The sequence below is a fragment of the Mustela putorius genome, unplaced genomic scaffold (genome assembly GCF_011764305.1).
Source record: "Mustela putorius furo isolate JIRA1106 unplaced genomic scaffold, ASM1176430v1.1 tig00003845_pilon_pilon_pilon, whole genome shotgun sequence".
Classification (NCBI taxonomy): domain Eukaryota; kingdom Metazoa; phylum Chordata; class Mammalia; order Carnivora; family Mustelidae; genus Mustela; species Mustela putorius.
This window is the reverse complement of record NW_025421998.1, coordinates 25,524,424-25,542,332: the sequence shown is the minus strand read 5'-3', so window position 1 is coordinate 25,542,332 and position 17,909 is coordinate 25,524,424. Positions and strand designations below refer to the sequence as shown.

General features: G+C 33.5%; 1 pseudogene; it reads right to left on the bottom strand.

Annotated features, from left to right (window-relative positions):
• The window catches only part of LOC101688981, a 45,753-nt pseudogene that overhangs the window by 6,034 nt on the left and 21,810 nt on the right, over positions 1–17,909 (bottom strand).

Genomic DNA, 17,909 nt, shown 5'->3' with positions numbered 1-17,909 from the left:
AATGGCCAAAATTAACAAGACAGTAACAAGTGCTGGAGAGATATGGAGAAAATGGAACCCTCTTAAAATGTTGGCGGGATTGCAAGTTCGTGTAGTCACTTTGGAAAACAGAGTGGAGATTCCTTAAGAAATTAAAAATAGAGCTACCCTATGACCCTGCAATTGCACTATTTACTGGGTATTTACCCCAAAGACAGAGATACAGTGGAAAGGGCCATCTGTACCCCAATGTTCATAGCAGCAATGGCCAGTCGTCAAACTGTGGAAAGAACCAAGATGCCTTTAAACAGACGAATAGATAAAGAAGATATGGTCCATATATACAATGGAGTATTATGCCTCCATCAGAAAGGATGAATACCCAGCTTTTGTATCAACATGGATGGGACTGGAAGAGATTATGCTGAGTGAACTAAGTCAAGCAGAGAGAGTCAATTATCATATGGTTTCACTTACTTGTGGAGCATAAGGAATAACACAGAGAACATTGGGAGATGGAGAGGAGAAATGAGATGGAGGAAATCAGAGGGGGAGACAAACCATGAGAGACTGTGGACTCTGAGTAACAAACTGAGGGTTTTGGAGGGGAGGGAGGGTAGGAGGTTTGGTGAGCCTGGTTGTGGGTATTACGGAGGGCACGTATTGCATGGAGCACTGGAGCACTGTTCCTAAACAATGAATTCTGGAACACTGAAAATAAAATAAAATAAATTAAAATTAAAAGAAAAGAAAGATTAGAATTCTGCATGATTACTGAAGACAGGAAATTACTAAGTTTCACAGCAGAAGACAGACTCCCAATGCCTCATAACCTTTATTAATGTGGAAATATAGAGAAAATCAATGATGTGTAGGATGGCTTTGTGTGGAATATGCTGTTTGATTTCAAACAGGTGGACTTTGAATATCCAAGTAGGAATTCATATCCATGCCTTCACTCACATTATTATGATGTTCTCTATATAACTGAGCTAACACAATTAAGATATGTTTGAATTAAAATAGTTATTTGTGGAAAAGTTATAGAAAATTTCTCCCTTGCTTGATTTCACAGTCAAGAAGTTTTGCATTAGCTATACAAAATCATCATAATACAATTTGGATACTCCAGATCCAAAGAAAACAAAACATTGGATTAAAGTGGTGTGGGACTGGTAATGCTCCCCAGGGCCTAGCAGAAAGAAATGTAAATTCTTTCTGTGAGAAGATAACAGTATTCTAAGCTTCCAATTATTTATAACAATTTTTTTCAATCTAGTGAACACCACAAGATTAAATATAGCTAGGCGCATAAGAAAATAAGATGTCATAACAAAGAAGCAACAAAACCACACAAAGCATAAGCAGAAATACAGTAACTACAGAAGTTTTCAAAAACAAACCACAAAATAATTATGTCTATTAAGTTCAAGAGATATATATCCCAAGTTTGAAATTTGGTCAGGTTATTAGAGACTATATAGTAACATAGAATATCTGAAAACATATTAAAAAATCTAGAAATCAAAAAAACAATAGCTGAAATTAAATCCTGACCATACTGATATAAAAAATATACAAACACTACAATGAACAATTATCAAACATGCATTTTTTTGAGCACACATGAATGCATAAAAAAGTTGATCATATATTAGTTTATAAATCAGATCTAAACAGATTTCTGGGGATTGAAATCATGCTAAGTGTTACCTGTGACTTTAAGAAATTATACAAGAGATCAAAACAGGTATTTAGAAGTTAAAGAAATAAAGAATATTTTAAAATAAATGAATGAATGAAAATACATAATAAAACTGCAAGATGAATGAAGTTAAAAAGAATTGAAAGCTATACATTTTCCCCTAAATACTATTTTAACTGCATCTCAAATATGTCATATTATTATTTAAAAATAATATCTAGTTCCTTAAAACTTAATTAAAACTACGTTTCATTTGAAGTTAGAAAAAGAACAAAATAATAAACTCAAATAAACTTTTTTAAATGAAAAAATAAACTCACGACTTTTTTAAACTCAAAGTGACTTTTTTAAATGATAAGAAATGAAATTAATGAAATTGAAAGCAAACATACAAAATAAAGCCAAAAGTTGGTTATTTGAAAACAATAATAAAATCTATATATTACTTTGAAGAGGCTAAAGGTGAGGAGTGAAGTCACATTTTATCAATGTCAGAAAGAAAAGGGAAAACTACTGTATATGGCAACTCTTCCCCCCCCCAAAAAAGAAGAAGAAGATTATGAGAGAGTATAATAAACAACCCTGTCATTATGTTTGATGGAAAAAAATCAAGGTGGGAAGAATTTCTCTTTCTCTTAAGTCAAATAAAGACAATATAAAATGCAATGATTAAGATAGTGTGGTATGGTGCATGGGAGACAAATAGACAAGAGAATAGAATAAAAAGTCTGGCTAATGATCTACAATGTATAGACATGCTTTATATCAAGTGACACTACAGAGCAGTGGTAAAAGAATGATATAGGTTCAATAAACTATACTGGGCAATGGTCATATATATGTATATGTATATGTATATATATATATATATATATAGACAAAAAAGAATGATCCTGAATTCAAATTAAGCCCAGATGAATTTGTAGACTTTAATGGCAAAAATAAACAAAATTAGGGTCCCCTGGCTGGCTCAGTTCATTGAACATGTTACTTTTGATCCCAGGGTTGTGAATTCAAGCCCAATGTTGGATGTAGAGATTACTTAAAAAAAATAAAATCTCTTAAAAAAACTAAATGAACAAAATTACAAACTTAGGAATAATTTAAGATACTATTTTAATAATTTGAGGGTATGGAAAGATTTCTTAAATAAGACAAAAAAAAAAAAAAACCTAGCCATAAGGAAAGTTTTTGGAAATTGAGTACTTTAGAATTAACAACTTCTTATTATGGATAAAATAGAATATTTTTCTATGTAATGTTTGATCTGAAATAAGTTAGTGGAAAAGACCATGTGTAAGTTTAAATAATACTGGGAATAAATTGATAATTACTGAGATTGTGTTATGGATTTCTGGTGAGTTCTTGTACTACTTTTTTATACCTCTGTATGTATATTAGGTATCACAAAATAACAGTTGTAAAATAATTGAAAGGGAATTAATCTGAAATTCCTATGCAGTTTTTAAGCTATTCCTGTTTAATGCTGCAAATTTTCCCCCAAATTCCCTTTACAATCAAAATACTCTAAACTCTTTTTGGAGCTTCATTAAAACTGTCTGCTTTGGAGCTTTTAATCATATTTCATATAGTCATGCTCTGAAATTATTTTAAGTATAACTGTTCTCCTGGTCATTCAGTAAATTAATTCTTAGCTCTTACCTTTACCTTTACCTCAGGTTATGTGACCATACAACTTTCACATTCCACAAATATATACTCAAATCATTTTATAGGTCAAGAAATATTACCCAAGACCAATCTACAACATCAGTAGTATCTTAAGTGGTTGTAGCAGCATTCTAACCATTAAAATGTTTTGCTTTTTATTTCGGACTCAACACAAACATCATCTACCTATTCTGAGTTAATCTTCTCTACTGGATCTTGCTTCTTTGGGACAGATCATTTGAGCCTGTTGCATGGTGGAAGAAAAAATCTAATTTATACCAAAAAATTGATTTTTATCATCTAAATTTCTGATTAATAAAGCAAAATCTAGCAAAACAGAAGTCTTGAAACAAAGCATAATAGAATAAACAAATTCTGTAGCAAGAAATGAAAGGAGTTTCAGATTTATAGTTGAGTGAAACTAATCCATGTAATTCTCTTGACAAACTACATGAGACTTGCTAAAAGAGGCAAACCAATTAATGTTGCCTAGAAATCATTACAAATGTTTGACTTAAGAATTTACTTCCAAAGTTTGTGGCAAATGGTCTTTGCTATTTTCCATAAGCCATGTCAGCTTTTATGCTTCCCAGTGTACATACATAATACACACATTTCTACAGGGAGATATATATGCTTCTCTTTGCAAAAAGTATTACCAGGCCAGAAGTAACCTTAGAACTTCTACAGTTCAGTCTGCCCACTGTGCAGGAAGGAGAAATGATACCTAAACCAACTTATAACTTCCATGTTCTTGAGAGCAAGCAGACAAAAACACCTGCATATTTTAAGATAGGTTTTTAAAAAAGATAATATTTCCATAGGCTTAATGTATTATTGACTAGCTATTATTTGTATTTGAGTATGTTACGAAATTTCCAGTAAAGATCACCTATGTCTTTAGATTATTGAGTCAATCGCACGACCAAGCCTTGTGAAGTTGAAGTACAAAGCTTCAACTTGTTGAAGTACAAAGCTAAATAAATCAGGGAAAATCTTGTTGTAAATAACGGAATACCTAGGGGCACCTGGGTGGCTCAGTGGGTTAAGCCTCTGCCTTCAGCTCAGGGCATGATCTCAGAGCCCTGGGATCAAGTGCCGCATCAGGCTCTCTGCTCAGTGGGGAACCTGGTTCCCCCCCACCCCTGCAACATCCCCCCACCCCTTGTGCCTGCTTATTTGTGATCTCTCCCTCTGTCAAAGAAATAAATAAAATCTTTTAAAAATAGAATATCCATCTTGAAGTGGCTTAAATAATAAAAAAAATAGGTTCAAGAAAGTAGTAGACTATTAATACAAAAAATTTAAAGATCTCTAATATTAAACTAAAGAATATGGACTTTATCTTCTAATCAGAAAGGCCCAAAAAGTTTTACAAGGAATGAGTGATGGGGGCACCTGAGTGTCTCAGTTGGTTGAAGCATTTGCTTTCAGATCAGGTCATGATCCCAGGGTCCTGGGATTAAGTCCCCACATCCAGCTCCCTGCCCAACTGAGCGCCTACTTCTCCCTCTGCCAGCCACTCCCCCTGCTTGTTCATTCTCTCTCTCTCTCTCCCTGTCAAATAAAATCTTAAAAAAAAAAAGAAAAGAAGAGAAAAAGAAAAGGGTGATAAGATGATCAGATATGTTCCAAGGTGTAAGTAATTTAGAATACACGAAGAAAAGATTGGAGAATAAAGAAAGCAGTGCCCATGAAATCATTTAGGATCTTATCTTCTTTAATCCAGATAAAAGACTTAGGTCTTAAAATGGCAGTGACACTTCATGTGGAAGTGAAATGCTAGATCTGAAATATACATAATCTATAATATTCACCATTTATTGTGTTTGGAATTTGTGTATTACAATATATGATAGGAAAGAGAATCTCTCTCAGGATTTACCCATTAATATTCCACTACATTTTTTTTTAAAGCCAGATCTTTCAGCTAGAATGTTGAATGAGATATAAAAACTTAAAAACATTTCTAAGTGGGTAGAATACACTGCCAGAATTTTATCTACTTCTAAAATGTAACTATATAACTATAAAATCCATTACACAAATAGAAATAGAAAATTCTTGAAGCCAGAATGCTAGCAATGTGTATCTATGAGTAATAAATAAATTAAGGCCTGAAGATAAAAAGATGCAAAGTAATTAAAATTAAATCTAATCATATTATAAATATTATAAGAGACATCACCAGCATGAAATTTATTATAAATACCGATTTTTAAACAAAAAATTATTCAAAACTCTAGAAAAAATGCAGGGCATTTCATAAATTGTAATCTAGTGAAGACATTCAATAAAGACTTCTGCCTCTTTTAAAATGCCAAGTATGGTAGCTGATAAGTGAAAGGACCAATGTTGTATGTTATGCAAAAGATATGTGTTCATTCTTAACTGGGGGCAGGGAGGATTCATGAACTGTTGCAGAATCTGATGAAAGCTATGGTTTCTCTCTCCAGAACAATGTGCACATGTGTATGTGCATGCCCTTTTATATTTAATTTTACAGGCTTGTATAACCCATCCATGGAACCCAGATTTAGAAAACCTGAGTAAAACTAAGAGTTTATTCCTGCTTCTGAATTTGTAAAAAAAAAAAAAAAATTATGAGCAAAACATATTTCTATTATTTTGAAGTAAACAAAGCAATATAAACCACTAAAATAAATACATAGAAAACTTTACATATTTCTTATATATGTTAATACTTGCCATTTTCTTATAGACATTATAATAAATAAATAATACCTTGAAGCTTAGAAAAGAAAATAAGAAGAAATACTTTTATCTTAAATGTAGAAAGACTTAGTCAAAGAAGCTAATAAGTAAACCCAACCCCAGACTAAGTAAAATAAACAGAACTGCAAATTGTCTCCTGATTAACGTTCATCTTTGAACCCATACCTGCCTACTCAGAGGTCCATCTCAGGGCAGGTAGAGAGAGACCAACTAACTCATGTTTCAGGAACTGAATTAACTTGTTCAATTTAAGTTCAGATTGGCGAAAGAGACAATGAGGTAACTGGCTAGACACCATTTCCTGCAAATGTAATCCCCAAGGGATTATGAATCAAAATTCCTGAAACTATCACATGCAGCAAATTGAGTTCCATAGTAAAAAGCCCAGAATTAATATCTATAAATCACATTAATTTATAGCCATATCTTTGCTCTGATTTCAACATTAAACAATACATGGGTAAAAGAATACAAGGGAGAAAGTTTCTATAAATAACTCTGTCCAATCTTCTCATCCATTCATTCTAGTTACCCATCCATGTTTCATGATGTGTAACAGAATAATAAAAAAGATTTTTAACCCACCAATGAAGAACTTGAAAAAGGCATTATATGCTTTAGACTTAATCTGAATTTTGGAAAACTAATCTGAAAGACATGGCTGCTTAGAGACATGTGCTTAGAGGTGAGAGGTTATGTCTTTACAGCTTTACATGTTTTCTACACTATTGTGTTCACTGCAGAGGCATATTATTATCCCAAGGCCGATTTGACTCATTGAAGACCAATCTTTTACTAGCATTACACCTCACAAGGTAGTTTGCAATCAAATATGTCTAGAAATTTGTTCTCAGCTGATAATTTGGAACAATGGGGTGCTGCTCATTCAAAGTCAATAAGAGTATTGTTAAGCATTCGGAAGTTTTGTCAGCTGGTCGTTCAGCCTTTTATAGCTTGAAATCTGTCATGGCGGGAATATTAACACTATGGAATTTGGTAAATAACAGGATTTTTTTTTTCTTTTTAAGAGGTAGTTTATCAGCACACTACTGTATGTAATTTGTCTATCTTTTTCCTTATAATTTTCCCAAAGTAGAAGAAATTTAAAGTGGATAGAAAGATCAATTAAGATTAGCAAATACTTATGTATGATAAGCAAAAGGCTAGCCACCAAAAAATGAAAGAGCATTTACTTTACTTTCTTAACCTTCATCTTAAAAATCATTCTAGCAAATTTTTATAGGTCAAGGTATCAGTAGAAGCCACTGGCATGTTCTACTCACCTGAGTCAAGTATCACTGAAGAAACTAGGGAAATATATATTACTTGTTGTGAGCTATGCCTTAACAACCACTATGCCCTGTATGCCTGGGAAATAGAGCCCATCACTGATATTTCTATAATCACCCAAAATCTTCCACCCAAATTAAATTTATCTTCTTTGACTTTTCTAATATGAAGAAATAATGACACAGTAGGTTGGTAAGTGTGGTCACTAATTGACTGTTTACTGAATGCTAGAAGTTCCCCAATTTAACTGACAGTCATAATTTCAGCCCAGACCTGTTTTCAGATCCTACATTTGTTCTACTATTGCAGTATTCCTGTATTTCTTAAACTTGATTAATCCATGTACCCCTTATAAGGAAAAAAGAAAGAAAAAGCCCTCTCAGATATTCAGCATTATTTTTGTAAGAACAGAAAAAAAAAGTGTATTAAATTATAACATTTTAAATGCAGTAACAGAAGTATAACAAGTTCATTTGTCTTATTTTAAATTATTCTTAAAAATACATCAGTAAAAAAGCCTTGATATAATGGGTTGACAATGATGAATATAATAAAATACCTTTATGGTAGGCCAGAAGTGGAGAGAGTGTGAAGAAACACATAACAGGAAAGCATGCCTATTTTTATCTGCTCTTACAAAACATGTAGGAAGATGTATTATGAGATATGATATATGTATACCCCTGAGGAGGACAGCAATATAAGTTCCCTTGAACCTATGGGGAAAATGAAAACCTTTGCTTCATTTCTCAAGTCATTCTGCTATTCAGCCTCTAACTATAAACCATACAATTTTTCTTCTTAAGTAGCAGACAGGGGAACTAGGTGGCTAAGTCACTCTCCTTTCTTCAGATGTTGCTCGGGAATAAATTCTTTTAGTGACCCTCAAAACACTGCATTTTTTTTTCCTGTTGAGAAGTGACATGGTTATGCAAGTGTTTGGGAATTTATTTCCATGTGTTTTAAGTGTTATATTTATATACCCTATAAGAAAATCACTCTATTAATAGTGAGAATCACATTTTACATTTATTTATTTCTCAGTCTTTTTGTTTAATTAAGAACCAGTTGTACATGTACAAAGTAACAGAAGATTTACAGAAGAGCTTATTTAAAAAGGTGTAGACAGAGATATGGAAAACCAGTATGGCATAACTTTGCCTATCTCTTCGTAAACAAATTCATCCTGGATATTTGGTATATAATTTTCTTTTCTGATTTTATTTGACTGTTCTATTGCCTAAAGTACATGACTAAATCTTTCTGAGCTACTTTGTAGAAGACCAAGTATTTATTTTTAAGGAAAATAATTGTTATTAGTGTAGTTCATTTATTTTAACAAGTTATTTACAAAATAGAAACCAATAATTTAAATACATTATTAAATATATTAAATTTTAATAATTTAAACATTTTAAATTTTAACATTAAAATATTAAATAATATTTTACAAAATATAAGGAAAGTCACACGACCTTCAAGAGTAATAATATGGGTAATCAAAGTGAGAATATCACTAATTAAAGAGACTTAGGAAATGTTTTCATTTTGTTTTACTTTCCTAAATAATGTCTTTTAGCTAGTGGCCCTGTGTTTCATTCCAGGAAAATCAAGTAGTGCTGTTAATTACTTTAAATTTCTGTTGTTATATTTTTAAATAATATTTTCATGTCTTTTTCTTATTTTCAGCATTTGTTCTAATATTATAGCATTTACTAATTTCACTAGTACCTCATATATGAGAATGCATAGGAAGTTCTAGGAGTAATATCATAGTTTAAAAAAGAAGTTATTTTTTATAATAACTTCATATTCAGGAAACACATTAGCAATATTACTAAATTCTCACCATACTCATTTATTCTTAATGTGACCAGGTCTTCTAATTAAAAGGAAAAAAGATTTTCAAGTGGAAGTTTGAAATGAAATATAATAATATAATTTCATGTAAATTCTGTCAGAATTTTAACATGGACAACAAATAGTCTTAAGGTCCTAGTTGCGGAATAGAAAGTATGTAGTCTTAGGAATCAGACAGATCTTGGTTTGAGTCCCAGGTCTTCCCACTCCATAACTGTGTTAAAAAAAGTAACAACAGGCCCAAAATGGAGTAATCTGTGCTAAGCTCCACACCAGCAAACCAAGGCTTAACATCCAACCTAATGCAGTTTCCTTCCCAGTTATGTAATCATAACTGGTCAGTCTTGAATATTCTGGTCAGCACTAGTGAATTAATCTGCCTGACAGACCCCTTCTATCTCCCAAAGAAAGTTTAGGTAAACATATATTTTCTTGTCCGTGATCCTATCTGCCTATAAAAGCCTTCCATTTTGTATAGCTCCTTGGAGCTCCTCTCTGTTGCTAGATGGGATGCTTCTAGATTGATGAATCATTGAATTAAAGCCAATTTGATCTTTAAATTTACTTTGAATTTTGTTTTTTTAACAGCTGTGAAACTGGGCTGAGTTATGTACCACCTCTGAACCTCAATTTCTTATCTGCCAACGGGGATTATTAAAAGTTACTACAGAAGCCTAGCCTAGTGCAATGCTCAGAAAATAGGAGATGACTAGTAAGTATAGCATTATATTAGTTATTTTATAAATGTTTATTAATTGATGAAAACTTGGAAAAAGACTGTTTGAAAACATTTGGCATTAAATGAAGGCTGAAATGATGTTCAAACCTCTTGAAGGACAACAGAATTTACCACCCCAAACGTGCCTCTTTGGCATAAGAATTATTTTATTTTAGGCTGATTTTTTTTTAAGATTTTTTATTTATTTATCTGACAGACAGAGATCACAAGTAGGCAGAGAGGCAGGCAGAGAGAGGAAGCGAAGCAGGTTCCCTGATGAGCAGAGAGCCCGATGCTGGGCTTGATCCTAGGACCCTGGGATCATGACCTGAGCTGAAGGCAGAGGCTTTAACCCACTGAGCCACCCAGGTGCCCCTAGGCTGATTATTTTTAAGAATCAGTTGACATGGAGAAAGCTTTGAAAACAGAATAGAAATTAATTTTTTGCAAGGGACATTTATAAGGAAAATGTGAGTTTGTAAGGATATCTATCTCTCTATTTACCACAGGAAGATCACTGAATTTCTCTAAACTCTTTATCAGTGGAAAAGCAACTGACTTAAATCTGCCTTACCCTTGTTTACTGCTTTTTCTGGCAAGGTCTCATAACTGGCTTCTCTTTCCACCCCACTCCAACCACATCATCTTTTGTCTTAAACTGGAGATGGTATTTAAGGTGGTGACTTGGGCCATTTTGGAGAATTACTCAGTTTTTCTGGGTATTTCTCATGTATACAGGAGGTATACATGTTATTAAACTTCTGGGTTTTGTTGTTGTTGTTTTTGTTGTAAATCTGTCTTTTATCACAGGGGTTCCTCAGCCAAGAACCTAGGAGGGGAGAAAAAAAATGATTTTTCCTTCACTATACTCTACTTCTCATTTGCAGTTCCCTCTAAGAAAAAAAACAAAACAAAACAAGTTTTCATGTTTTATTTATAATACAAATATTTTTTAAAATATTTCTAATATTTTATTAATTTTTATTTAAAAATTTGGCAAATGAGAAAAATGGGCATTTCTAATTAAAGTTTCAGTGTTTCAGCACTAAACACTATTTTCTATAGAAATCTGGTTTCTATTTGATTTTAAATCTTTGAAACACTGCACGAGAAGAAACTTTTTATAAACTTAAAGCAGAGTTTCTTATTTGTAGACTTTTAAAAACTATCTTCGATGAGAGTTAAATGAAATAATTGGAAAGTCAGCAGAAATACATAAATTGTACTCTGCTAGGTTATAGCCTTACACATCTGCTGTGACTCTAATATCCACTGATGAAAGATTTCAGGACAGGGAGAATATTATTATTGTCTTTCCTGTAAAATATAACAAGTTAAGTAATTAAGGTTATGAATCAAACCAAATTAACTGCACACAGATGTAAGAAGCTTGGTACATGATCAAATCACCAAATCACTGGTGATTTACCGAATGGTGAGATAAACGTCTGATGACATATGTAGTCCAGTGTCCTGTCAATCCTTAGCCATTTATTTCATCACTCCTCATGTTCGTGACAAAGAGGAGTAACTGTTTGATCAACTCTAAGAGTATCTTCATGGTTTCTGCTTAAGCAAGCCCAAAAGCTGGTTAAAAAAAAATGTTGCAATCTAGATTTAAAGTATAACTATAAAAAGAGAATACTTTGCATAATAATATATACATGACCTAAAATAAGTTCTGGAAATTCTTGGATGAAATAATTAAATAAAATTTTAATGATTTTTCTTATAAGAAAATAATTCCATTAATATATTAACAAAATTTTATAGCTAGTCATGAAATTTGTTTATCAATTTATCTATATACATATATATTATACTATATTTTACACAGATACACATATACTCCTGATATGAGTTCAAATAACTTACCCAAAGTCAAACTTAGTAAATGCTAGGACCAAGAAGACTGGCAAAAAGATAGTGAAATGGTAGAAGTCTCAGCAATCTTCTGGTGTGGTAAGTTAGAGAAAATTGTGAAATAAAGTGAAGAGATTGGCAGGATTCACACCATGCAAATACCTACAAATAGCCATGTAGATGTATTTCCAATAAATCAAGTTATATGTCATTATGACAAGTATTATAAAGCAAGAATAAACAATCATCATTATATGAACACATCATAAATTCTGACTTAGAGAATATGGGATGCTCTGGGAAGAGATTTTTGTAATTTATGTAGCCCTTTAATGGGTAGAACAAGAAACAAAGATATTTAGAAATGGTGTAAATCAAGGAATAAAGGTGCAAGAGTACATGGTCTTTTCTTGAAAGGAGAAAAATTAGAAGTGTCTAGACCATGTGAGAAGGGTTGGTCAGAGGTAAGCACAAGAAGGTAGACTGAAACAGGTCTAGAGTCAATGTTATGGATTTTAGAATTTGTTTTGTAGATAATTCAAAGCCAATTTAGATTCCTGGGAGTTGTAAATGAATAGTTGCAGGATTAAAACTATATTAGCAGAGTAGAGACAGGAGGAGTAGAGGAGAAAACAGGGCAACAAGGCCATTTAGGTCACTATTGCAAGAAGTAAGGCAAGAGTGAATGTCTTTGTCCTCATGATTATATCTACTGGGGACTCCAAAAAGTCAAAAATCAGTTAAAACATAATGTGATAGTGTAAGAAACTATGGAAGCACTGAGAGTGTCAAAAGCTAACCCTCAAATTCAGTTTTTAAAATTATGTTGAACAAGAGTTGAAAGAGTATTTAATTGAGAGAGCCAAGCCTACATATAACACATATTCAAATATTTACTGTGCACATGGAATATCTAAGGGATTAGAATAGTTGTATATATTGTACAAAAGATATTGCAAGTATCAAATAAAACAAGAGATGTGAAGGTTTGTAATAAACATGTTATAAAAATACAAGTCAGTAATATTATATTTAGTTCTCACAGAAGCATTTTGCTTTTTTAATATAATTCCTGGGGGGGAAATGTTATATCCCGATTTGTCTTAGACTTTAACATATTTATTTAAATGGTGTGGCTTTTTTAAAATAAAGGAATTATATATTTTTAGTGTGTATACCTGAAAGAGAGAGAAGAAAAGACCAAGAATAAAGAAACTAGGAAATCTACCCATATCTGTCAAGTAAACCAAGTACAACGAGTAAGGATGATCTTTTCAAGTAACCTTTAAGCAATTTTCAGATACCTTTAATTGGATCTATACAATTCAATGCTCATGACCAAAAAATCCAAAAAACAAAAACAAACAAACAAAAACCCCCAAACAAACAAAAAAAACAAATAACAACAATAAAACCCTACACAAATCTTTATATGATATAGACATTCATTTTTCTCAAAACTCTCACAATATCTTCAATTTCTTGGGAGGTAGGTATTGTCTAGTAGAAAGAACGCGATCTTTAGAGACACGCTCAATGGTAGAGTTCTACCATTTAGTAAGTGTACAACTTTAGATAATATACAGAACCTCCCTTGGCACCAGGGTGCAATTATAAATTGGAAGCAGTGAACATCTTTCTTTTAGGATTAGAATTAGGGGAAACTGAAATAATACAGCTAAAAGGCTTAGCATCAACCATGGTGGCCATTAAATAAATGCTACTCTTACCCTTTTCAGTTTAAAGGTGTTTTTTTTTTTAAGGTTTTATATTTCCTTTATATAGTGATTCTGATGCATATTTCTTGGGATATAGTAAGTGTTCAATAAATATTTGTAGGAAGGAAGGACACAAACTTAACAGGTTTAGGCTGGGGTCTCTTTTTTTAATGTTTTTTTATAGTAGTGGCATTCTTCCCAAATAAGTTTGGTAGGAATATTTTGTCTTAATGAGCTAAAAATAGCTAGGTGACTAAAACATAATCAAATTGTCATCCATTTATGTATCATTGGAAATACATTATATTATTTATTTAGGAAAACGAGGTCACAGTATTTCAACTGACCCTGCTGGCATCTGGTTTAATTTCTTGATCTTGCTTTGTCCAGACATGCCCTGATTGAGCGTGTAGTCATATAATAACCAATTTCAACAGCTACCAAAATTCAACAAAGTAATCAGAATTCTTCTCACTGACTTATATAAGTAGTGCTATTTTTGCTACTACTGTTGTTGACGGATTCTTGTTTGCAAAAGTGTGTTTTCTCCCTTTCTCATTTCTGTGAAACCAGCCCCAGGATACAATGTCCTAGGACACAGCATACCTAATATGCCTGTGTTCACAAACTTACTCTATCCTATGCTGCCATCTACTGGGAATATCATGTTGTTCAGTCATGGAAATTAAAGTCTGTATTATATTAAACTTTGTATTACTAGCTGTTTTTTAAACAGTAATATGTTTGTTGGGGATCCATCTGAGAAACACTTTTTTGTGTGTGTTTTTTAAGATAGAGAATGAATTAGGTTTATTCCTAGGTATCTTATGGTTTTGGATGCAATTGTAAATGGGATTGACTCCTTAATATCTCTTTCTTCTGTCTTGCTGTTGGTGTAGAGAAATGCAACTGATTTCTGTGCATTGATTTTATATCCTGACACTTTACTGAATTCCTGTATAAGTTCTAGCAGTTTTGGAGTGGAGTCTTTTGGGTTTTCCACATATAGTATCATATCATCTGCGAAGAGTGATAATTTGACTTCTTTGCCGATTTGGATGCCTTTAATTTCCTTTTGTTGTCTGATTGCTGAGGCTAGGACCTCTAGTACGATGTTGAATAGCAGTGGTGATAATGGACATCCCTGCCGTGTTCCTGACCTTAGCGGAAAAGCTTTCAATAAATGGTGCTGGGAAAATTGAACAGCCACATGCAGAAAAATGAAATTGGACCATTCCCTTACACCACACACAAAAATAGACTCAAAATGGATGAAGGACCTCAATGTACGAAAGGAATCCATCAAAATCCTTGAGGAGAACACGGGCAGCAACCTCTTCGACCTCTGCCACAGCAACATCTTCCTAGGAACAACGCAAAAGGCAAGGGAAGCAAGGGAAAAAATGAACTACTGGGATTTCATCAAGATCAAAAGCTTTTGCACAGCAAAGGAAACAGTTAACAAAATGAAAAGACAACTGACAGAATGGGAGAAGATATTTGCAAACGACATATCAGATAAAGGACTAGTGTCCAGAATCTATAAAGAACTTAGCAAACTCAACACCCAAAGAACAAATAATCCAATCAAGAAATAGGCAGAGGACATGAACAGACATTTCTGCAAAGAAGACATCCAGATGGCGAACAGACACATGAAAAAGTGCTCCATATCACTCGGCATCAGGGAAATACAAATCAAAACCACAATGCGATATCACCTCACACCAGTCAGAATGGCTAAAATCAACAAGTCAGGAAATGACAGATGCTGGCGAGGATGCGGAGAAAGGGGAACCCTCCTACACTGTTGGTGGGAATGCAAGCTGGTGCAGCCACTCTGGAAAACAGCATGGAGGTTCCTCAAAATGTTGAAAATAGAACTGCCCTATGACCCAGCAATTGCACTATTGGGTATTTACCCTAAAGATACAAATGTAGTGATCCAAAGGGGCACATGCACCCGAATGTTTATAGCAGCAATGTCCACAATAGCCAAACTATGGAAAGAACCTAGATGTCCATCAACAGATGAATGGATCAAGAAGATGTGGTATATATACACAATGGAATACTATGCAGCCATCAAAAGAAATGAAATCTTGCCATTTGCAACAACGTGGATGGAACTAGAGCGTATCATGCTTAGCGAAATAAGTCAAGCAGAGAAAGACAACTATCATATGATCTCCCTGATATGAGGAAGTGGTGATACAACATGGAGGCTTAAGTGGGTAGAAGAAGAATAAATGAAACAAGATGGGATTGGGAGGGAGACAAACCATAAGTGACTCTTAATCTCACAAAACAAACTGAGGGTTGCCGGGGGGAGGGGGTTTGGGAGAAGGGGGTGGGATTATGGACATTGGGGAGGGTATGTGATTTGGTGAGTGCTGTGAAGTGTGTAAACCTGGTGATTCACAGACCTGTACCCCTGGGGATAAAAATATATGTTTATCAAAAATAAAAAATTAAAAAAAAAAAAGATAGAGAATGAAAAAAACCAATAATTCTTTTTTTTTTTTAAATAATACTTTGGCCTGTAAGCAACATGCTGATTCATTCAAACTCACCAAAACTCATTACTGTCTTCTCTGTGGCAAAAATTCTACAAAATCCATACCTCTAAGATGAGAGAGTAATAATGGTTCTTTTTAAAATAGGGGTTTATTTCCCAAAAGAAGCAGTATAATTAAAGAATATAAATATAGCAAATTAATTCCAAAAATTACATTAGAAATCTGCACAAGGAGATGTGGTACCCCGAAGTCAGGCTTGCAAAAGCAATGATGGAGGATAACCCTGGTAAATGAACAAGCATGTACAAGCATGTACAAGAAGTTCACCATGACAGGAGAGAGGATTCTAGCCAGAGTCAATATTATGAACAAAGACATTTTTTTTTTTTTTTGGTGGCAGAAAGAGATGTTAGTTTATTATACTTCGTAATTTGCTCTTCGTGTTTTGTATTTTTCAAATAATTCTCAGATGATTACCTTATTTTAATAATTTAAAAAGAAGAAAGAGTGAAACATGCAAAGCACTCTATTCAGCATATAGTGTTCTTCATTTTCTCAACTGTACTGCTATCAGTTCCTACTAAATTTTTTTATATTTCTCAGATTACTATTTCTGTCTAAATAAAGATTTCATATTACTGGAACCCTGATAACTGGATTCTTGCAGTACTAACTCTAATGGGAGTTCTCTGGTGATATGTCTCTATGCCATTGAGTGGTGCTTCTTCAAAAAGAGTAAAAATTGAATTGCTGCTTCTATTTGAATTTGTTCATTGCTCATTAAGTCTATCAAGAATGACTTTAAAAGGCCACAGTGGAAGTGGAGACAAGAAATTGGGGAATAAAATGCATCAAACACCTATTATTCTTATGTATTACAGAGCTTATCCTTACTGTTATCTCAACAAAGCTGAGAGTCAGATGACAGCATCACTATTTTTTATTTGGATACAGGATGTCAACCAAGATCTTCTGGTTCTAAAACTAATGCTTTTTTCCCTAAACCATCAGTCAGATAATTCAAGCTAAAAAAAAAAAATTGCCTGAAAAATATAGTAAACTAAGTGAAATAACTGTGTTTAAAATCTACATTGCACCCATTCCCCACTCTTCTCTATAATGCATTTCACATCTGAAATCATATATCATGGAAAGGGATATATGGAATGTGCTATTACCAAGAGGATCATGACAGAACTGTAGTGCTGCCAGATACTATGGTAAGCTAGAAACTCCTCCCCAAGAATTCAAATGATTGCTTCCATAATCATGTGTTGTTTTTCTTTTCTCTTCCTCATTGCAGAAATGGCAAACTGAAATATATTTAGCAGCTGATATTTTCTTCTTCTCTCTTTTTTAAAATAACAACAATAGAATGGTTGACTTTATTTTTTTCAAAGATTTTATTTATTTGAGAGAAAGAGTGGATGAGAAAGAGAGAGAAGGAGCAGGTGGAGAGTAAGAGGGAGGAGCAGAGGTAGAGGGAGAAGCAGGCTACCCACTAAACAGAGAGCCTGAGCCCAAGGCAGGTGCTTAACCAAGTCACCCAGCTGCCCCTGGAAGCTAATATATTTTAAACATTTTATTTATTTATTTGACAGAGAGAGATCGCAAGCAGGCAGAGAGGCAGGCAGAGAGAGGAGGAAGCAGGCTCCCCACCGAGCAGAGAACCCGATGTGGGACTCGATCCCAGGACCCTGAGATCATGACCTGAGCCGAAGGCAGCAGCTTAACCCACTGAGCCACCCAGGCACCCCGAAGCTAATATTTTCTTAAGGAAATTTTATGAAAATGATTTGAGGATTTTTTTTCATTTTCATATACAAAAGAAATACTTGTTAATTGGCATT